Below are 23577 nucleotides of genomic sequence, written 5' to 3'. Positions count from 1 at the left end.
GTTCTTGGAGTGGCTTCTCGCTCTGGCCGGAGCCGTCAGCCGGTTGCCTGGAAACATCGGCTCGAGGAGGGGGAGGGGGAACAATGCGTGGGGGCTGGGCTCCCGTGTCCGCGCACCTGGCCTGCAGACTGGGACCCGAGGACGTCACCGCGGAGCAGAGTGATTCCTATTGGCTGATTCAGGCAGGGTTCCATTGTGGATGTCACAATGCGGAAGTTGGACAATGAGCTTCAGACTAAAACTTCCTCCTCTGGGCAACATCTGTGAGGAAATCAATATTTCCCCCTTTCCATTTCTTTTCTCACTCTGGGGGCAAATTGTTGACTTGCAGGAACTGAGGGGAAAGGAATTGGCCCAGGCCTCTCTCTCTAGCTTAAAGGCATTGACATCCTTTGCTCTCTAAGCTTGACACATTAATTTTTCTTGCTAAAATGATGGTCTCTTTGCTAATGTTCAGAGTCCAGTGTTGTTTAATGGTTCATATTAAATGTATTATTTCTGGTTCTCTAATAAAATACATTTATTATTTTTTGTAATATAGTCCCGTAATAGTCCTGTAGCTAGGTTATTTATTTCCAGCCATAGATTCATTGCTAATACAGGAGTCCATTCAGCAACTCAAGTCCCTCTCGACTCTCTGTAGAGTAATCCAGTCAGGCCTATTCCCTTTCTATATCCCCGTTCCCTTGCATGTTTATTTCCTTCAAGTTATCACTCAATTTCTTTTTGAAATCGTTGATCATCTCTGCTTCCACCAGTCAGTGAGTTCCAGGTCTTGCAGCCTGCGGGTAGATTTTCAGGACTTTGTGTCCTGCACTGGAACCACTGAGCATGGATCAATCAATCAGCATGATTTGACACCTTCAGGAGTCATGGATGGGAGAGGTCTGGAGGGTTATGGACTGGGTGCAGGTCAATGGGATTAGCGGAATAATATTTCGGCACAGACTAGAAGGGCCGAATGGCCTATTTTCTGTGCTGCAGTGTTCTCTGGTTCTATTGGGAGGGTGTATATTAGGTACAGCAGAGTAGGAATGAAGGGAGAGTGTGAGACAGATTTACAGCTTTTGGGTGAGAGAGGAAAGAATGTTCCATAGAAACTAGAATTGTCTGTTCTGAATTTCTATAATGAACTGACAGTGATGACTTTTGTAAACACCTTTTACAGAATATTAGAAGTGGAGGATTTGCAGACAGAAATCTCAAATCAAACGTCACATCAAGATCTGACAGTGTTACTCGATTCATCAGGAGCTGAATATCAATGGCCTTTGAATCTAGAAGGAGAAATGTTTGTCTGTTCTGTCTGCTTCAGGCGGTTTTGAAATCAGTGTTATTGGAAATGCACTGAGACAGACACATCTGAGTGAGAGTGTTCCAGTGCATTAACTGCGGAAAGAGCTTTGACCAGTCACGCAGCCTTATAAAACATCACGGGAGGGACTGTACACATGCTGTGTGTGTGGACTGCTCAGTTGATCATTGAATCTGGGGCGACCTAAGGACACCCACACAATGGGGAAACTGTGGAAATGTGGGGACTTGGGAAGGGATTCATATCCCCATCAAAGCTGGAAATTCATCGACGCAGCCACACTGGAGAGAGGCCGTTCACCTGCTCCATGTGTGGGGAGGGATTCTCTCATTCATCCCACCTGATGAGACACCAGCGAGTTCACACCGGGGAGAGACCATTCACCTGCTCTGACTGTGGGAAATGATTCACTCAGTCATCGAGCCTGCTGAGACACCATGTCACTCACACTGATGAGAGACCCTTTAAATGTTCTGACTGTGGGAGTAGGTTCAAAAGCTCTCAGGAACTGATGTTCCACCAGTGTTTTCAAACTGAGGAGAGACCGTCCAGCTGCTCTCATCGCACAAAGAGGTTGAGAAGTTCATCCAATCTGCAGGAACACCAGCAACTGCATACCAGGGGGAGGCCATTCACCTGCTCTGAGTGTGGGAAAGGATTCATTCAGTTGTCCAAACTGCAGATGCACCAGCGAGTTCACACTGGGGAGAGGCAATTCACCTGCTCCAGTGTGAGAAGGGATTTGCTTATTTATCCAGCCTACTGAGATACCAGCGAGCTCACATTGGGAAGAGGCCATTCACCTGATTGGAGCATGGGAAGGTATTCACATGATTGTCCCACCTGTTGACACATCAGCAAGTTCACACTGGAGAGAGGCCATTCACCTGCACCATGTGTGGGCAGCGATTCCCTCAGTCATCCAGCCTGCTGACACACCATGTCACTCACACCAATGAGAGACCCTTTAAATGTGCTGACTGTATCTGGGCCCCACATTTTAGGAAAGATGTGAAGTTCTTCCAGAGGGTGCAGAGGAGATTTACGACAATGGCACCAGGAATGAGGAACTTCAGTTAGTTGGAGAGACTGGAGCAGCTGAATTTTTTGTCTTTGAATCACGGAGTCATTAAGATATACAAGGAGACTATTCAGCCCATCAAGTCCATGCTGGCTCTCTGGAGAGCAATCCAGTCAGTCCCATTCCCCCCATTCTATCACTGAATCCCTGAAAGCTTATTTCCCTCAAGTGTCCAACCAATTGCCTTTTGAAATTGTTCATCGTCTCTGCTTCCCACCCCGCCCCTCATAGTCAGCGAGTTCCAGGTCATTACTGCTCGCTGTGTGAAAATATTCCTCCTCACATCCTCCCCGCATCTCCTGCCCAAAACCTTAAATCTGTGTCCCCCTTGTCCTTGCACCATCAGTGAATGGGAACAACTTTTCTTTGTCCACCTTATCTAAACCTGTCATAATCTTGTACACCTCTATCAATTCTCCCCTCAACCTCCCAGATTCAAGGAAAACAACTCAGCCTGACATCTAAAATAAATAAAACAATATGTTAATGCCTGAAATCAATTGGGAATGTTTGATTTCTGTTTTAAAGATTTGATGAATATATTGTATTGGACAGTAAAGTAATTGGAGTAACTCACCTGGGTGATCAGTGGAATATATCAATCTGGTATCCACCTACATTCTAGTGAAAGTCAGGGAGGTGTAGATGAGATGAATAAGTTGATAGATTTCTCTGGGAGATATTTACATCCTTATCTATGAATTTTGTTTTAGAGAAAATCACATTTGACAGCCTGGCCACCACCTGAAATATCAGGATGATAACAGGGGGAGATAAGCAAAAACAGACACTCGCTTTGATCTTTTGATAAGCACACCTCAAAGTTCAGAATATGTGGCCTGACATTGGGATACCGGTGTGAGTGTGCAGATGTGATTTGTTACATGTGAAGACAATAGGACGTGTAAATTCATGGTGAAGTGGACTGAGGAACGGGTCCCAAACATACACAGCTACTTGATAAACAACATGACATGAAATGGTTAATGTGACCAAGAGAATGAGACAATATTTTGACATCATCAAAGCATTGACACAAACTCCAGAGGGAAACTGAATGTAAAACAATCAGTATAGAATTAAACACACTGGTCATGGTCAAAAAGTGACTAAAATTGAACCAACAGAGATCTACATTTGGATTGGGTCAATAAGGGCTTGGGAGAAATAATAGAGTGAGAACTCTGGGGTAAGGACAGGGGTAAGGAGAGAGCTGGAGAATCTTTTACATCCATGCTTGATCTGTTGCTTGAAGCATATGTCCTTTTGTACTATCACAGAATCACAGTGCAGAAGAGGCCCTTCGGCCCATCGAGTCTGCACCGACATGTGAGAAACACCTGACCTACCTACCTAATCCCATTTACCAGCACTTGGCCCATAGCCTTGAATGTTATGACGTGCCAAGTGCTGATCCAGGTACTTTTTAAAGGATGTGAGGCAACCCGCCTCCACCACCCTCCCAGGCAGTGGATTCCAGACCGTCACCACCCTCTGGGTAAAAAAGTATTTCCTCACATCCCCCCTAAACCTCCTGCCCCTCACCTTGAACTTATGCCCCCTTGTGACTGACCCTTCAACTAAGGGGAACAGCTGCTCCCTATCCACCCTGTCCATGCCCCTCATAATCTTGTACACCTCGATCAGGTCGCCCCTCAGTCTTCTCTGCTCCAACGAAAACAACCCAAGTGTATCCAACCTCTCTTCATAACTTAAACATTTCATCCCAGGCAACATCCTGGTGAATCTCCTCTGCACCCACTCCAGTGCAATCACATCCTTCCTATAATGTGGCAACCAGAAGTGCACACAGTACTCCAGGTGTGGCCTCACCTAGGTTCTATACAACTCCAACATGACCTCCCTACTTTTGTAATCTATGCCTCGATTGATAAAGGCAAGTGTCCCATATGCCCTTTTCACCACCCCACTAACATGCCTCTCTGCCTTCAGAGATCTATGGACACACACGTCAAGGTCCCTTTGTTCCTCAGAACTTCCTAGTGCCATGCTGTTCATTGAATACTTCCTTGTCAAATTACTCCTTCCAAAGTGTATCACCTCACACTTTTCAGGGTTGAATTCCATCCGCCACTTATCTGCCCATTTGACCATCCCGTCTATATCTTCCTGCAGCTCAAGACACTCAACCTCACTGTTAACCACCCGGCCAATCTTTGTGTCATCCGCAAACTTAATCCTACCCCCCACATAGTCATCTATGTTGTTTATAGAAATGACAAATAATTGGGGACCGAGCACAGATCCCTGTGGTACGCCACTGGACACTGGCTTCCAGTCACTAAAGGATCCTTCTGTCATTACCCTCTGCCTCCTACAACTAAGCCAATTTTGAATCCATCTTATCAAATTACCCTGTATCCCATGTGCCTTTGCCTTCTTTATAAGTCTCCCATGTGGGACCTTGTCAAAGGCTTTGCTGAAATCCATATAAACTACATCAAGTGCACTACCCTCATCTACACACCTGGTCATCTCCTCAAAAAATTCAATCAAATTTGTTAGGCATGACCTGCCTCTGACAAAGCCATGCTGACTATCCCTGATCAAACCTTACCTCTCCAAGTGGAGATAGATACTCTCCTCCAGAAATTTCTCCAATAGTTTCCCTACCACTGACGTGAGACTCACAGGCCTGTAGTTCCCTGGCTTATCTCTACAACCTTTCTTAAATAGCGGAACCACATTAGCTGTTCTCCAGTCCTCTGGCACCTCCCCCGTGGCCAGAGAGGAATTAAAAATTTGGGTTAAAGCCCCTGCGATCTCCTCCCTTGCCTCCCTCAGCAGTCTGGGACACAAATCATCTGGACCTGGAGATTTGTCCACTTTTAAGCCTGCCAACACCTCCAATAGCTTGTCACTCACTATATCAATTTGCTTAAGAACCTCGCAGTCTCTCTCCCAGAGTTCGATACCTTCATCGTCATTCTCTTGGGTGAAGATGGATGTGAAGTATTCATTCAACACTCTAGCGATGTCCTCTGGCTCGACCCATAGATTGCCCCCTTGGTCCCTTATGGGTCCTATCCTTTCCCTGGTTATCTTCCCATTGATATCCCTATAGAATATCTTGGGATTTTCCCTACTTTTACCAGCCAGAGCTTTCTCATCTCCCCTCTTTGCTCTCCTAATTGCTTTCTTAAGCTCCACCCTGCACTGTCTGTACTCCACTAATGCCTCTGCTGATTTGCTACCCTTGTACCTGCTAAAAGCCTCTCTTTTCCTTCTCATCGTAACCTGAATATCTCTGGTCATCCATGTTTCTCTGGGCTTGTTACTCCTTCCTATCACCCTAGAGGGAACATATTGAGCCTGTACCTTCCCCATTTCCTTTTTGAACACCCTCCACTGTTCCTCAGTAGATTTCCCCACAAGTAACTGTTCCCAGTCTACCTTGGCCAGATCCTGCCTTATTTTACTAAAATCCACTCTCCCCCAATCCAAAACATTTTTTTGCAACTTATCGATTTCTTTGTCCATAACAAACTTAAACTGTACCATGTTGTGGTCACTTTCACTAAAATGCTTACCCACCACCACCTCAGTCAGCTGTCTGGCTTCATTCCCCAGAATTAAGTCCAGCAATGCACCGTCCCTTGTTGGACCCTCTACATATTTACCTAAAAAGTTCTCCTGTACACATTTCAAGAAATCCACTCCATCCAAGCCCTTAACACTATGTCTATCCCAATTAATGTTGGGAAAGTTGAAATCACCTAATATAATTACCCTATTATTATTGTTTTTACATACCTCCACAAATTATGCACATATTTGCTCCTCAATTTTCCGCTGACTATCTATCTGGGGGTCTAGAATAAACAACTAATAATGTGGTTGCCCCTTTTTTATTCCTAAACTCTACCCACAAAGCTTCATTCGATGCCCCCTCCAAGATATCATCTCTCCTTACTGCAGTAACGGACTCCTTAACTGATAATGCAATGCCTCCTCCTCTTTTACCCCCCCACATCTCGCTGAAGATTCTATATCCCGGAATGTTGAGCTGCCAATCCTGCCCTTCCCTCAACCACATCTCAGTGATGGATACTATATCACAATTCCACATGTCAATCCTCACCCTTAACTCATCCGTTTTACCTGTAATACTCCTGGCATTAAAGTAGAGGCCATCCAGCCTTGCCTTACTCCCTTGAAGCTTATTGCAGCTGTACTCCCTCTGACTTGATTGTGTTACTGCATTATGATGTGTCCCTATTTTGCTCACATTCTGTGTCCCCTCCCCCTGCCAAATTAGTTTAAACTCCTCCCAACAGCACTAGCAAACCCGCCCGCAAGGATGTTAGTCCTGCTCTGGTTCAGATGTAGACCGTCCCGCTTGTACAGGTCCCACCTTCCCCAGAAATGGTCCCAGTGATCCAGGAATCTAAAACCCTCCCTCCTGCACCAAATCTTAAGCCACGTATTCATCTGTGCTATTCTCCTATTTCTGAGCTCACTAGCACGTGGCACTGGGAGTAATCTAGAGATTACAACCCAAGAGGTCTTGCTTTTTAGTCTACTGCCTAACTCCCTGAATTCTTGATGCAAGGCCTCATCCCTCTTTCTACCCATGTCATTGGTACCAACATGTTGCATGACCTCTGCCTTATCACCCTCCTTCTTCAGGATGCCCTGCAGCCGTTCAGTGACATCCCGGACCCTGGCACCAGGGAGGCAACATACCATCCTGGAGTCACGTTGACGGCCACAGTAGCGCCTATCTGTTCGACTGACTATAGAATCCCCTATTACTATTGCTCTTCCTCCCTTCCTCCCCTCCTGTACAGGCAGGCTGCTTATGGTGCCAGAAGCTTGGCTCTATCCACACTCCCTGGAGGAACCAGCCCCCAAAATGGAATCCCGATTTGTGAGCGGAACCCCAGGGGACTCCTGAACTACCTGCCTGTTTCCCTTGGACTGCCTGATGGTCACCCATTGCCTTCCTTCCTCAAGTCCCTTCATCTGCGGTGTTACCCACCTCTCTAAACGTGCTATCCACGATGTTCTCAGACTCGCGGATGCTCTACAGTGTCCCCAGCCGCCATTCCAGCTCTGAAACCCGAGCTTCCAGGAGCTGCAGCTGGGCACACTTCCTGCACACATGCTTGTCCTGGGCACTGGAAATGTCCCCGGCTTCCCACATGGTGCATGAGGAGCACACCACGGCTTTGAGTGCTCCTGCCATTACTTATCCCTTTAAAGTAAACCTTTTAAGTCAATTTCTCTAGAACCCTTCTTTCCTGATCCTCGTTACTGTAGAGTATACAAACTGTAAACCACAAAAAGACCTTAAACTATAAGTGATTAAAGTAGTAAATACTTTACCCACTACTTACCAGTGGTTCCTTTCCCTTGTAGCCTCTCCTGCTGCAGCACGCTCTGAAGATTTAAGAAGTTGGATAGCAAGGAAAAAATGCAAAGAACACTTTGTTCCCTATGCACCGAATTCCCGCTTTGCACCAAATTCTGAATACCCACTCTCGCTGTGCCCCACTTAGGATGTGCTCACTCTCCTGTTCCTGTGCAAGCACACTGTCGCGTGCTTCTAGATAGTCCCTTTCTTAAATAGAGCTGACTTGACTCACCACTAGTTAAGCTTCAAATAGTAATTAACCCCTATTTAGGCCCTAATCAGGCTTCAGGTGATTGACAGTTAACTGCCGCACAATCAGCTGAGTCAGCTACCTTACCAACCTTTTAACTAGACTACTGAACTTACAAAAATTAAAGAGAAAGACTTACCAGTTCAATTCCCGCTTTGCACCAAATTCCGAATACCCACTCTAGCTGAGCCCCACTCAGGATGTGCTCACTCTCCTATTCCTGTGCAAGCACACGAGTAGCCTAGAACTCACAGCGCTCCTTGAGGAGAAGAAAAGATCGAGTATGTTACTCCAGGTGGGGCCAGAACAGAACTGGAAAATAACGGAGTGAAATTGAGTGAGGGGTCGGAGAGAGAGTTCTCCTCCCCCTAAAGGTGTGGACTGTAAGAATCCTGGGGGACCCCCTACTTTGGGTTTTCTTGCTAATTAGTAAACACTAAATAAAAACTATGACTGGCTGTGCATTTATTTTTAATTTGATTGTTGCACTTCCTCCTGTTTTTATTCCTGTTATGATCATTCTCTGGGTGAGGATGCTAGACAGGTGACAGGAAGGGAAATTGTAGTTTGGAATGCTAACTCCCTGGACCGGGGACGGAGCGTGGGAAGCCAATTGTTTGAGAGTTTGACGTGGCTTGGGCGGGTACGGATGGTTAAATGACAGGTTTTGTAATTGGTCCATTCAAATGTTAGCGCAGCAATGATTGGGTTAAATCAGTCTCCATAGACTTTGTGATGTAAAAAAGTATCAAAAGGGATTCCCCGAGCACAGAGATTTGTAGAGGTTTTACATATTGCATTGACTGGTGCCATGGCATCTGGGGCAGACCAGGGAACATTTACGTGGAGATGGTGCATCTACCCAGAGTGTAATGGTAATGCTGCTGCACTTTGATACTAGTGCTCAGGCATGAGCATGTGTCAGGTCTTATTTATACTGAATAAAATCTAACCACTGTCACCAATAAGGGTTATCACTGTGAATCATTTCAGAGTTTGAGAAAATGGGATAAAGGGTTAATTGACTCCCTGAACCCCATTTTCTAACATCGCTGTGTCAAAAATAAAATCTCATCTCCCCCTCTGGCTCTTTTGCCAATTATCTTAGAGAGACTCACTTTCTGTTAAAGAGCCTGACAACGCCATCACCCAGTTTCCCTAAAGTGAATAAATCTAATCATGAAAAGTCCAGAAAAATCAAATATTTTTACTGATAAAAGTTTATTAATGAAACAGAATGTGGTTAATAAACAGGAAATGACTTGAGGATCTAAGACAACCAGTGGAAAAGAATGGGCACAATGTTCTGGACCCAAATGGACCCTCTTCGGCTCCTCCGTACCCTGTTCCCGTGACTCCCCGCTTTGGACACAGGGCCACTGAACCCCGGGGGTTGGGTCACCATCAGCCCCGGTCACCCCCTCCTGTGCCCTGATTGGTTAGAGGCCCATTTACCAGTCAGTCCTTAGCACCTTCCTGTCTCTCTATCAGTGCAACGCCCATGGCAGTTTCCCAACTGGGGCGCAGGCCCCGTTATTCTCAGCTAAATTCAGCCCTCAGCTCCATCACCTGGCTGTCATTGACATGAGCAATAGAGAGACAGAAAGGTGCTGGAAGCTCAAATGGGAAGTTGAAACTTGTGGCTCTAAATCAACACTTCAACATTTGTCACTCAAACACTTGTTATTTATACTGGGGTTGTTATTATTAGATTTAGATGCTGGAGGCAAAGGGTAACTTTCCGTTTCTAACTTTGTATTGTCTATAGTGTCAGCCGTGGCTCAGTGGATAATACTCTCATCTCTGGGTCAGGAGGCTGTGGGTTTAAATCCTATACCTGGGACCTGAGGACAAAAATCAAAGCCCACATTCCCAGTGCCAGCACTGAGGGAGTGCTGCACTGTCAGTGCAACCTTCTCTCGACTGAGATGTTAAACTGCCAGCCCCATCTGCCCTCTCAGGTGGATGTAAAAGATCCCACAGCCACTATTTCGAAGAAGAGTAGGGGAGTTCTGGTCATGTTCTGGTCAATATCCATCCCTCAATCGACATCACTAAAAACAGATCATCTGCTCATGATCACATTGCTGTTTGTGGGATCTTACTGTGTGTAAATTGGCTGCTGCGTTTCCTACATTACAACAGTGACTACACCTCAAAAGTACTTAATTGGCTGTAAAGCGCTTTGGGACGTCCTGTGGTCGTGAAAGGCGCTATAGAAATGCAAGTCCTTGTTTAATTGTCAGCAAACTTGGAGATATTACACTCGGTCCCTCATCGAAATCATTCACAGAGATTGAGAGCTCATTTTGTGTATAAACCTCCTGTTTGACACCTTTCCAAACGCTTTTTGAAAATTCAAACACACCACATCCAAGCAGAGGATTTTTTTGTTTTAAAAATCACAGCGAGTTGTTGTGATTTGGAATTCACTGCCTGAAAACATGCTGGAAGCAAATTCAACTGTATCTTTCAGAAGGGAATGGGACAGATTCTTGAAAGGAAAAGAAAATTGCAGGGCGATGTGATTAATAGGACAGCTCTTTCAAAGAGCCTGCAGGAGTACAATGGGCTGAATGGCTTCCTTCTGTGCTCTATGGGCCTCGTGTGCATTGAAAGGGAGGGAATCATCTTCAATTGTGGGTGACATATTAAAGAAAGCAGTGCCTCCTCTTCTCTGTATGTTTAGTTTAACACTTAAATCTCCCCTCAACTTTCTCTGAAGTGGCAGATGTTGTGATTTGGCAGAGGGGATAGGGAGAGGAAACATACACTTAATGGCACAGTTCTAAAGAGTGAGCAGGGGCAGAGGGACCTGGGGGTTCATGTGCAGAGATCATTGAAGGTGGCAGGACAGAATGAGAGAGGAATTAGCAAGCACGTGGGATCTTGGGCTTCAGAAATAGAGGGGTTGAGAACAAAAGCAGGGAAGTTTTGCTGAACTTTTATAAAGCTCTGGTTAGGCCACAATTAGAGTATTGAGACCAGTTTTGGTCACCACACTTTAGGAAGGATGTGAGGGTCCCTGAGAGGGTGGAGAGGAGATTTACCAGAATGGTTCCAGGGATGAGGGATTTTAACCACAAGGTTAGGTTGGAGAAGCTGGGGTTGTTCTTCTTGGAGCAAAGGAGGTTGAGGGGAGATTTGATAGAGGTGTACAAGATTATGACAGGTTTAGATAAGGTGGACAAAGAAAAGCTGTTCCCATCGGCTGATGGTACAAGGATGAGGGGGACACGGATTTAAGATTATGTACAGGAGATATATCTACATCACTGTTCCTGCACTGTCACTGGGTCAAATCCTGGAACTCCCTCCCTAACTGCACTGTCGCTGTACCCACACCACATGGACGGCAGCCGTTCAAGAAGGCAGCTCAACACCGCCTTCTCAAGGGGCAATTAGGGAGGGGCAACAAGTGCTGGCCCAGCCAGTGAGATTCACATCCCAAGAAAGAATGAAAATGAAAAGATATGGGGGGGAAATTAGGAGGAATGTTTTTACACAGTGAGTGGTGATGACCTGGATCTCGTTGTCGGAGAGGTGGGTGGAAGCAGAGACAGTGAACGGTTTCAAAAGGAAACTGGATGGGCAGTTGTGGGAAATACATTTTCAGGGCAAAAGGATAGAACAAGGAAATGGGATTGACTATTTTGCTCTGCAGTGAGCCGGCATTGACACGATGGGCTAAATGGACTCCTTCTCTACTCGAATGACCATTCTCGTCAATCTCCTCTGCACCCTATCAAAGAACTTCACATCTTTCCTAAAGTGTGGGGCCCAGATTTAGGGTTCCATTCTAGAGGGATAGAATTGAAAAGCAATGGATTCGAACCATGGTTAGACTACACTGGGAGTACTGTCAACATATGTGATCTCCATTTAGAAAAAGGAAATAGAGGCAACGGAGAAGGGGCAACAAAGATTCACAAGAATAATAGCAGAACTGAGAGCATTTAATCCTCAGGAAACGCTGGGGCTGCTTTTCTCTAGAAAAGAGAAGACTGAAGGGTGACCTGATGGAAGTCTTTAAGATGATGAAGGGGTTCAATAATCCAATAGGGATTTCATGAGAAACCTCTTTACCCAGCGAGTCGTGAGAATGTGAAACTCACTACCACAGCGAGTGGTTGAGGTGAATAGCATGAATACATTTAAGGGGAAGCTATATACATACATGAGGGAGAAAGGAATAGAAGGATATGCTGATGTGGGGGGAGATGACGTGGGCAGGGTGGAGGCTCATGAGGAGCATAAATACTGACAGAGGCCAACTGAGCCGACTGGCATGGCCCTGTGCTGTAGACTCAATGGAACAGAGACAAAGGTATTTATTTTAGATCTACCTGTAGTGGTAGGAAAAACATAATTTACTCTCCAGGATAAAATAAATGTCCTTCATCAGGTTTTGTAGATCATTTCTGTGGAAATGTGCACTCCCAGGCTCAAAAAGCATCAGCCCACTGGAAGCAAATTTGTGAGGCCGGCCAGTCCAGCAGAAAGAAACCCTTCGAAAATCCCACTTCACCAAGTGTCAGAATGAACATGGTTCAGTCCTGGATGTGATTAACTGCAGCAATAACAGCAGAATCCAACCCCTGGAATCACTTGTGAACTCGCTGGTGTCTCAGCAGGTTGGATAACTGATTAAATCCCTTCCCACACTCAGAACAGGTGAACGTCCTCTCCTCGGTGTGAACTCGCTGGTGTCTTAGCAGGCCAGATGAATCACTGAATCCCTTTGAACAGTCAGAGCAGAGGAAAGGTCTCTCCTCAGTGTGAATGCGCTGGTGGCTCTCCAGTTCCCTAGAGCTTTTGAAGCCATTTCCACAGTCTGAGCATTTAAACGGTCTCTCATTCGTGTGAGTGACATGATGTCGTTGGAGGTGGGAAAACTGCTTGAATCCCATTGCACACTCGGAGCAGGTGAAAGGTCTTTTCCCGGTGTGAACTCGCTAGTGTGTCAGCAGGTGGGATGAATCTCTGAACCCCTTCCCACACTCAGAGCAGGTGAACGGCCTCTCCCCGGTGTGAACTCACTGGTGTGTCAGCAGGATGGCTAACTGAGTGAATCCCTTCCCACACGCAGAGCAGATGAATGGCCGCTACCCAGAGTGAACTTGCCAGTGCCTCCGCAGGGCAGATGAATCACTGAATCCTTTCCCACACTCAGAGCAAATGAATGGCCTCTCCCGGGTATGACTGCATTGATGAGTTTTCAGCTTGGATGGGTACTTGAATCCCTTCCCACAGTCCCTTCATTTCCATGGTTTCTCCATGGTGCGGCTGTTCTTGTGTCTTTCCAGGTTTGACAATCTGTTGTAGCGTCGTTCACACACAGGACACGTGTACAGTCTCTTCCCGCTGTGAATGGTGATGTTTTTTCAGACTGTGTGACTGGTTAAAGCTCCTTCCACAGTCAGTGCACTGGAACACTGCAACTGGGATGTGCGGCGTCTCGGTGCTTATCCAGTCACACTGATGTTTAAGACCTTTCAAAGCGGACAGAACAGTCAAACATTTCTCCTTCTTGATTCAAAGGTTGATGATGTTTGGTTCCCATGAATTGAGTGACTCTTCAGATCTTAACGTGATGTTTTGTGTGAACCTTCTCTCTGAAAATACTCTTCTTATCCACTTTAAAAGGAGATTACAAAAGTCATCACTGTCAGTACAGGATCGAAATTCAGAAAAGCAATTTCAGTTTCTGTGCAACATTCTTTCCCCTATTGTTCCCCAAAAAGCTGTAAATCTCCATCCCACACACACTCCCTCCATTCTCACTCTGCTGTACCTAATGTACACCCTCCCAATTCTCCTGAAGGTGCTGATTCATGCTGATCGACAGATCAATGCTGATTGCTTGTTCCCATGGACACAAAGATCTGAAAATCTTCCTGCATCATCATTGGGACAGTATCACTTGGTTAAGACACAGGGTCGATGTGAGAGAGCAGGCGGTCATGACCTCGAATTCGCGGCCTACGAGGATGGTGGAAGCAGTGACAATCAATGATTCCAAAATCAAACTGGATGGACTCTTGAAGGAAATAAACTAGAAGGAAATAAGCAGGGGATCAGGGAAATAAAGGGGGAATGGGACTGACTGGATTGCTCTACAGAGAGTCGGCATAGATTCAGTTGCCGGATGGACTCCTCCTGTGCCATAATGACTCTATGACTGAAAATATATAACCTAGTTACAGTACTATATTACAAGACTAGAAATAATAAAATGTATCTCATTACAGAACCATAAATAATATATCTAATATGTACCATATGACATTAGACAATATCGAAAGAGTCAAAAGGACTCAAGACGTTTACTCTGTTTTTTTTCTGTCCTCAGAGGCTCTTAGACCTGCTGAGCTTTTCCATCATTTTCTGTTTTTGTTTCAGATTTCCGGCATCTGCAGTATTTTGCTTTTATCTTAGACATGTCCTATATTAATTTACTCTCCCCTTAAATGTCAGCCATCTCCTGGGGAAACCACCCCTTTCATTTTGAACATGAGGAAAGAGACCATCCTTTTAGCCAGACAAATAAATGTGTCAAGCTGAGGGAGCAAAGGATGTCAATGTCTTTAAGAGAGAAAGAGAGAGACCTGGGCCAATCTTTCCAGAGTCTGCACCCTCGCTGGATTCACTTCCTTTCCCTTCAGTTCCTGCAAGTCAACAATTTGCCCCAGAATGAGAAAAGAAATGGAAAGGGGAAGAAAAGAAAGTGTTTCAATCACAGATGTTGGACACAGGAAGAAGATTTAGTCTGTGTGAAGCTCAATCTTCATTCAGACTAAGCCTGCGCTCTGATTGGCTGGAGGGCCGGAGTCCGCTCGGTCCACCAACTTTTCCCATTCGTGGAGCCCTCAGCATGAAGGGAAGGGGCGGGCTCTGCCCCGCACATGCGCAACTTACCCTCAATTCGGACATGCGCAGCCCCGGGCCGCCCGCCCGGCGGATAGAGCGGCTTCCTCAGCGCGGCGGATTGTGGGAGCTGCGGCCGCCATTACTCAGCCGGAGCCGAGTCTCCAAACTCCTGGGACTGGGATGGAAAGTTGGGGTGGGGGGCGCAGTGACCCCGCACGGAAACAAAGTACATGCGGGTAGTCTCTGCATGTGATTGTGACGCCCCCTTAGCAAAACAGGGGTTTCGAGTGTAAACACTTCGACTGAAATGGAAACAGAAAGTGCTGGAGACACTCAACAGGTCTGGAATCATCTGTGAAGAGAGGAACGGAGTTAATGTTTAGAGTAGAATATGACTCTCTTCCTGTAAAGATATAGACAGCTGGGTGACATATTGGGGAGGGCAATGGGTGCCAGGGGAGGTCTTGTGGAGCAGTGGTTAGTGTCCCTTCCTCTGAGTCTGAAGCTCCCGGTTCAAGTCCAAGTCCAGGACTTGAAGGCCAAGGAAAGTGTCTTCACGATGCAGCCAAATAGGTTTAGCATCAATTTGTAAAAACTTCCAAAACACACCAATGGCAGGCTGTAAGAGCGGGAGAGATTTCTGCTCAGCCACATGTTTGAAAGAAATTGGAGCTCTGAACAAAGCTATCCGAAGTGTGTAACTGTGTATGTTGCTGTAGCAACTCACATCCCTTGTGGGGGACGGAGGCTGGTCCGCTCATTTGCTTGGATGTTGGGTGCGGACCAGATTGGTGCCAAGAGCACGGGGCTCGACCACATTCAGGCTGGGGTGGATTCTGGATCTGCCTCCTTGTCCTACCCATGGTGCAGGTCATGACAATATGGGTCAGATTAAAGGAAAGGGATTCACTTCCTCATCCAGCTCGATTACATATGTGTGAGCTCACACCAGGGAGAGGCTGTTCACCTGCTCCGTGTGTGAATGGAGTCACTCAATCATCCAGCCTGCTGGCCCAGCAGTGGGTTCAGACTGGCGAGAGGCTGATTAAATTTTCCGAATGTGGGACAGATCCACTCGCTCATCCCAGCTCCTGACACACCAGTGAGTCCATTGTTCACTCCAGGGGCTGGATTCTGCTGTTATTGCTGCTGCTAATCACATTCATAACTGAACCATGTTCATTCTGACAGTTGGGGTTTGTTTCTGTTGATTTTAATAACCCCTGTAACTAGGCTGGAGATTAATATTCTGGTAAATGTCAAATAAATCAGCTTTGTTTTGGGGACACAGTTTATCGAGACCTTGATGTGAGAGAAGAAAAGGTAGGTTTTAAGTAGAGTCGAAAAGAAGGCGAGAGAAGTGGAGGGGTTAAGGGAGGGAATTCAAGAGTTTAGAAATCTGGCAGTTGAAGACTGAAAGAGTGCCAGCCCTGGATTAAGCGGGACTCGAGTCTCTGGAGTGGGGACTTGAACGCAGAACCTTCAGACTCAGAGGTGAGAGTATGAGACTGACTGACCTCATCCCTTTAAGTAATGATTTCCAATCCATCATAGCCAACTCGCGCCTCATACCATCGTAGTTTCCTTTATTAAGATTCAGGACCCTAGTCTCAGAATCAACTACGTCACTCTCCATCTTGATGAAGAATTCTATCATATTATGGTCGCTCATCCCCAAGGAGACTCGCACACCTCGATTGCCAATTATTCCTTTCTCATTAGAAAATACTCAGTCTAGGATGACCTGTTCTCCCGTTGGTTCCTCAACGTATTGGCCCAGAAAACCATCCCATATACACTCCAGGAATTCTTCCTCTGTGATGTTGTTACTAATTTGATTTGCCCAATCTATATGCAGATTAAAGCCACTCATAATTACAGATGTTCCTTTATTGCATGCATCACTAATTTCCTGTTTAATGCCATTCCCAACATCACCACTATAATTTGGGGGTTTATATACAACTCCCACTAACGGTTTTTACCCCTTAGTGTTTCTCAGCTCTACCCATACAGATTCCACATCGTTGGAGCTAACATCTTTCCTCACTATTCGTTAATTTTCTCTGTAACCAGCAATGCAACTCCACTGCCTTTTCTTTTTAGTCTGTCCTTCCTAAATACTGAATACCCCTGGATGTTCAGTTCCCATCCCTAGTCACCCCGCAGCCATGTCTCCGTAATCCCGACTATATCATACCTGTTTACAACTATTTGCGCATTTAATTCATCCACTTTATTGCGAATGCTCCATGCGTTAAGGCACAAAGCCTTAAGGCTTGTCTTTTTAACATTACTTGTCCCATTCCCAATATTTTTCACTGAGGCACTGTTTGATTCTTGCCCTCGATTTCTCTGCCTATCACTTTTCTAATTCCCCTTTCTGTCTTTTGTTCATGTCCTTGATTTCCCTTCCTCTGACCCATTGCATAGGTTCCCTCCCCCTGCTATTTTAGCTTAAACCCTCCCAAGCCACTCTGGCAAACGTTCCCCCTAGGACATCAATCCCGGTCCTGCCCAGGTGTAACCCGGCCAGTTTGTACTGGTCACACCTTGCCCAGAACCGGTCCCAATGTCCCATGAATCTGAAACCCTCCCCCTCGCACCATCTCTTCAGTCACATATCCATCCGATATATACTGCTATTTCTACTCTGACTAGCACGTAGCACTGGTAGTAATCCTGAGATCACTACCTTTGAGGTCCTACTTTTCAACTTACTTCCTAACTCACTATATTCTGCTTTTAGGACCTCACCCCTTTTTTTACACAGAAACTAGGAGCAGGAGTAGGCCATTCGGCGCCTCGAGCCCGCTCCACCATTCATTATGATCATGGCTGATCATCCAACTCAATAGCCTGCTCCCACTTTCTCCCTATATCCCTTGATCCCTTTCTCCCCAAGAGCTACATCTAACTCCTTCTTGACAACATAGAATGTTTTGGTCTCAACTACTTTCTGTGGTAACAAATTCCACAGGCTCACCACTCTGGGTGAAGAAATTTCTCCTCATCTCAGTCCTAAATGGTCCACCTCATATCCTCAGACTGTGACCCCTGGTTCTGGACTCCCCCACCATCGGGAACATCCTTCCTGCATCTACCCTGTCTCGTCCTGTTAGAATTTTATAGGTTTCTATAAGATCCCCCCTCATTCTTCTGAACTCCAGCGAATATAATCCTAATCGACTCAATCTCTCCTCATATGTCAGTCCCGCCATCCCAGGAATCAGTCGGGTAAACCTTTGCTGCACTCCCTCTATAGCAAGTACATCCCTCGTCAGATAAGGAGACCAAAACTGCATACCATATTCCAGGTGTGGTCTCACCCAGGTCCTATAAAATTGCAGCAAGACATCCCTGCTCCTGTACTCGAATCCTCTGGCTATGAAGGCCAACATACCATTTGCCTTCTTGACCGCCTGCTGCACCTGCATGCTTACCTTCAGCGACTGGTGTACAAGGACACCCAGGTCTCGTTGCACATTCCCCTCTCTCAATTTATAGCCATTCAGATAATCATCTGCCTTCCTATTTTTGCTACCAAAATGGATAACCTCACATTTATCCACATTATACTGCATCTGCAATGCATTTGTCCACTCACTCAGCTTGTTCAAATCACACTGAAGCATCTCTGCATCCTCCTCACAGCTCACCTTCCCACCCAGCTTTGGGTCATCTGCAAATTTGCAGACATTACTTTTAATTCCCTCATCTAAATCATTAATATATATTGTGAATAACTGGGGTCCCAGCACTGATCCCTGCAGTACCCCACTAGTCACTGCCTGCCATTCGGAAAAAGACCCATTTATTCCTACTCTTTGTTTCCTGTCTGCTAACCAGTTTGCTATCCATTTCAATATAGCACCCCCTTTAATTTTACATGCCAATCTCTTATGTAGGACTTTGTCGAAAGCCTTCTGAAAGTCCAAATAAACCACATCCACTGGCTCCCCATCATCAACTCTACTGGTTACACCCTCGAAAAATTCCAGTAGATTTGTCAAGCATGATTTCCCTTTCATAAATCCATGCTGACTCTGTCCGATTCTGCCACTGTTTTCCACATGCGCAGCTACTACATCTTTTATAATGGACTCTAGAATTTTACCTCTGTCGTTTGTAGCAATGTGTACCACGACCACTGGCTGTTCACCCTCCCCATTCAGAATGTCCTGTAGCCGCTCTGAGACATCCTTGACCCTTGCACCAGGGAGGCAACATACCATCCTGGAGTTTCATTTGCGGCCACAGAAACGCCTATCTATTCCCCTTACAATTAAATCCCCTATAACTTGCATTCCCACACTTTTTACTCCTCTCCTGTGCAGCAGAGCCAACCGTGATGTAACGAATTTGCCTGTTGCTGCTTACCCCTGAGAGGCCATTCCCCTCTCTATACCTTCTATCCATGATACTCTCCACCTTGCGGATGCTCCAGTCTTCCCAGCCGCCGCTTCAACTCCAAAACCCGGGCTTCCAGGATCTGCAGCTGGTGACTCTTCAACTCCCGGCTCCTCTCGCGCTTCTCTTCAACTCCCGACTCCTCTCGCGCTTCCCTTCAACTGCCGGCGTCTTTCGCGCTTCCCTTCAACTGCCGACTCCTCTCGCGCTTCTCTTCAACCGCCGGCTTCTCTTCAACCGCCGGCTCCTCTCGCGCTTCTCTTCAACTCCCGGCTCCTCTCGCGCTTCTCTTCAACTGCCGGCTCCTCTCGCGCTTCTCTTCAACTGCCGGCTCCTCTCGCGCTTCTCTTCAACTGCCGGGGTCTCTCGCGCTTCCCTTCAACTGCCGGCTCCTCTCGCGCTTCTCTTCAACTGCCTGCGTCTTCTCGTGCTTCCCTTCAACTCTCGCGCTTCTCTTCAGCTGCCGGCTCCTCTCGCTTCTCTTCATCTGCCGGCTCCTCTCGCGCTTCTCTTCAACTGCCGGCTCCTCTCGCGCTTCTCTTCAACTGCCGGCTCCTCTCGCGCTTCTCCTCCTGAACAATAGAGATCCAAGTGAGGATGGTGCGCCACTCGGAGGGGAATCTCAACTGATGTTGTTCCCATATGTCTGTTGCTATCCGAGATGGTAGAAGTAAAGAAATGGAAGGGGTCATCAACAGTGCTATCAAGCAGCACTTGCTTAGCAATAACCTGCTCACTGACACCCAGTTTGGGTTCCGCCAGGGCCACTCAGCTGCTGACCTCATCATAGCCTTGGTTCAAACATGGACAGAAGATCTGAACTCCCGAGGTGAGGTGAGCGTGACTGCCCTTGACATCAAGGCAGCATTTGACTGAGTGTGGCATCAAGGAGCCCTAGCAAAACTGGAGTCAATGGGAATCAGGACGAAAACTCTCCACTGGTTGGAGTCATACCTAACGCAAAGGAAGATGGTTATGGTTGTTGGAGGTCAATCATCTCAGCTCCAGGACATCACTGCAGGAGTTCCTCAGGGTAGTGTCCTCAGCCCAACCATCTTCAGCTGCTTCATCAATGACCTTCCTTCAATCATAGGATCAGAAGTGGGGATGTTCGCTGATGATTGAACAATGTTCAGCACCATTTGCGACTCCTCGGATACTGAAGCAGTCCATGTCCAAATGCAGCAAGACCTGGACAATATCCAGGCTTGGGCTGACAAGTGGCAAGTAACATTCGCGCCACACAAGTGTCAGGCAATGACCATCTCCAACAAGAGAGAATCCCAACCATCGCATCTTGACGTTCAATGGCATTACCATCACTGAAACCCCCACTATCAACATACTGGGGGGTTACCATTGACCAGAAACTGAACTGGACCAGCTACATAACTACTGTGGCTACAAGAGCAGGTCAGAGGCTGGGAATCCTGCGACAAGTAACTCACCTCCTGACTCCCCAAAGTGTGTCTGCTATCTACAAGGCACAAGTCAGGAGTGTGATGGAATACTCCCCTCTCACCTGGATGAGCACACTCCCACAACACTCAAGAAGCTTGACACCGTCCAGGACAATGCAGCCCACTTGATTGGCACCCCATACACAAACATTCACTCCCTCTACCACCGACACACAGTAGCAGCAGTGTGTACCATCTACAAGATGCACTGCAGGAATTCACCAAGGCTCCTTCGACAGCACCTTCCAAACCCACGACCACTACCATCTAGAAGGACAAGGGCAGCAGATAGATGGGAACACCACCACCTGGAAATTACCCTCCAAGTCACTCACCATCCTGACTTGGAAATATATCACAGTTCCTTCACTGTCGCTGGGTGAAAATATTGGAACTCCCTTCCTAACAGCACTGTGGGTGTACCTACACCACATGGACTTCAGCGGTTCAAGAAGGCAGCTTACCACCACCTTCTCAAAGGCAACTAGGGATGGGCAATAAATGCTGGTCTAGCGAGCGAAGCCCATATCCTGTGAATGAATTTTAAAAATCATGCTCTTGAACACTTTCATCAAAACTTCTGTAAAATTTTGTTTCACCATGATCCTGTGAAACACTGTGGGATGTTATATTATGTTAAAGGTGCTGTATAAATACAAGTTGTTGTGTTACTGAAGGCTGACACTTGAACTCCCCCACTGCCCCCAACTCCAAGACCCCTATCATAAACAGTCTGATCAACTGTCTCATTCCCACAGCATAGCCCAGCCCAGCCCAGCCCATCAATGCAAAGTGAATCTCCTGTTGGACAGTTTGTTAACTTCAGGTGTAAAGATTCAGACACCTGGGTGACACATTGGGGAGGGCAAGAGGTGAGTGTGAAACTGAACCCGGGAGTCAGCACCTTCAGGGGAGGAGAATTGGGGGGAAAACAGGAGGAGGATAATCGGATGAATTAGGGTTACAATCAACAGGGAGGAGGGAGCATGTGGGGGACAGTTATAGTTTGAGAGGGTGAAACATGTTTCATGAGAACTAGAATTCTCAGTTCTGAATTTCTATCCTGCACTGACAGTGATGACTTGATGACATCAACCCGATCTCCCCCTGTCATAATCTTAAAGTCCTCTATCAGGTCAGCCCGCAGCCTTCTCAATTCCAGAGAAAATATTCCCAGCCTGTTCGATCTATCCTGTAACTGAAACACTCTCAGTTCTGGTATCATCCTTGTGAATCTTTCTTGCACCTTCTTGAGGCTCTCTCTCAGTGTTAATGGGGTATGGAACTAAAATTGGTTGCAGGTGCCCAATTACTCGGTTCCAAATTGAACCCCTAAATTTCAAACTGACCCTCTCAAATGCTTTAATGTGGAAAAAACTGAACCATCAGGCAAGATAGGACACTGAAATAACAAATAATATCAATGATCATTTAAAGAAAAAGGCATAATTTTGAAATACACGAATGACTTTCCCCACCTCAATTGGTCGACAACCCCAGGTAGAAGTGTGAATCTTCCTCAGGTTTCTGAACCAACAGAGATTTCCCACAATCCTGCCCCAGGAGTCACTCAGTACCTCCACAGCTAGAGTCCAACTCGCAAACCCAAGATGGTTCTCGAAACCCACTTTTAATCCTTAAATCAGCATTACTACATCTCGAATGAGGCTTGTTGTCTTTAGACCATTGATCATTGTTGTTACTGGGTTAATTTTATTGGATTTAACCATTTTCATACAATGTTCCATGGAGCAGAACAATGGGACCATTGCTGCATCAGAGAGAATTACAGGAAGGCTGTTGACTATAATTGGCCATGCAAGGCTTTGTTCAACGTTTAAGTATACAGAGGAGTGGAGACATTGTCATATCGGTCACTCAGAGCTGAACAGAAATCCATCTCTTTAAATACAGATACAGGGAAGAGGCTGAAATGAAATCTGTCCGTTTTAACCTGCACAAAAGCAGGAAGCTCAGATTCACAGGCTGCAGGAGTCCATTCGCCCATCATGCCCCTGCCATCTCTTTGAAAGGACTCTCTGATTCATCCAACTGCTCTGCTCTTTCCCTACAACCCTGCAAATTCTTCCCCTTCAAGTATCCACTCTTTTGAAAGATACTATTGACGCTCTTTCTGTTAAAGAGCCTGCCAACCCCTCTCACCCACTTTCCCTAAAGTGCAGAAATGTAATCATGAAAAGTCCAGAAAAATCAAATATTTTTACTGATAAAAGTTTGTAATGAAACAGAACATGATTAAAAGACAAACAGAAAATTACTTGAGGATCAAAGACAACCAGACTAAAAGAATGTGCACAATGTTCTGGACCCAAATGGTTTCTCTTTAATTCATCTGTCCCCTGTTCGCTGCCCTCTTTGTGGAACACCTCCATTCAGTCCACTAGCATGACCCTGACCTTCCAGTTGCTCACCATTATAATTCACCACCTTGCTCTCATGCTCACATTTTGGTCCTTGGCCTGCTGCAATGTTCCCGAGAAGCCCAACACAAGCTGGACGAACAGCACCTCATCCTCCGATGGAGCACTTTACAGCCTTATGGACTCAACATTGAGTTCAACAACTTCAGACCAACAACTCTGTTCTCTGTTTTGATTCTTTTTTACCAAGTGCCAGTCTGCATCTTGTTTTCATGTTTTTGCTTTCAGGCAGAGCTGTCCTTTATTCTGCCATTAACACTTGCTCAGGACCAATGCTTTGTTTCTTTTACTACAACCATTATCACTCCCTTTGTCTTTTGTTCCATGACATTTTCGTTATTTAATCTCACCTGCCGTCTTACCAATCCCTGAC

General features: G+C 46.2%; 5 protein-coding genes across 10 annotated transcripts in view; 3 read left to right on the top strand and 2 right to left on the bottom strand.

The window, feature by feature from the left end:
- LOC144697128 (uncharacterized) overlaps positions 1-23577 on the bottom strand; it is a 386815-nt gene that overhangs the window by 13687 nt on the left and 349551 nt on the right. The gene's annotated exons all lie outside the window — the stretch shown is intronic.
- Positions 1-23577, top strand: part of LOC144697251 (uncharacterized) — a 248138-nt gene that overhangs the window by 34388 nt on the left and 190173 nt on the right. Inside the window, exon 1 of one of the 3 annotated variants that reach the window (XM_078569184.1) lies at positions 381-476. The exons of the other annotated variants lie outside the window; for them this stretch is intronic. The gene's annotated coding sequence lies outside the window, so the exon portion shown is untranslated. Of the gene's footprint in view, positions 1-380; positions 477-23577 lie in introns of those variants that run through there. 3 annotated transcript variants of the gene reach the window in all.
- LOC144697178 (uncharacterized) overlaps positions 1-23577 on the top strand; it is a 685261-nt gene that overhangs the window by 483268 nt on the left and 178416 nt on the right. The gene's annotated exons all lie outside the window — the stretch shown is intronic.
- The window catches only part of LOC144697082 (uncharacterized), a 303267-nt gene that overhangs the window by 257070 nt on the left and 22620 nt on the right, over positions 1-23577 (bottom strand). The window lies entirely within an intron of this gene.
- Positions 101-23577, top strand: part of LOC144697284 (uncharacterized) — a 555771-nt gene continuing 532294 nt past the window's right edge. The window contains exon 1 of the mRNA XM_078569236.1: positions 101-263. The gene's annotated coding sequence lies outside the window, so the exon portion shown is untranslated. The remainder of the gene's footprint in view (positions 264-23577) is intronic.

This window comes from Cetorhinus maximus, chromosome 23 (genome assembly GCF_964194155.1).
Source record: "Cetorhinus maximus chromosome 23, sCetMax3.hap1.1, whole genome shotgun sequence".
Classification (NCBI taxonomy): domain Eukaryota; kingdom Metazoa; phylum Chordata; class Chondrichthyes; order Lamniformes; family Cetorhinidae; genus Cetorhinus; species Cetorhinus maximus.
The sequence above is the reverse complement of the archived record's forward strand: the minus strand, read 5'-3'. Positions and strand labels throughout refer to the sequence as shown.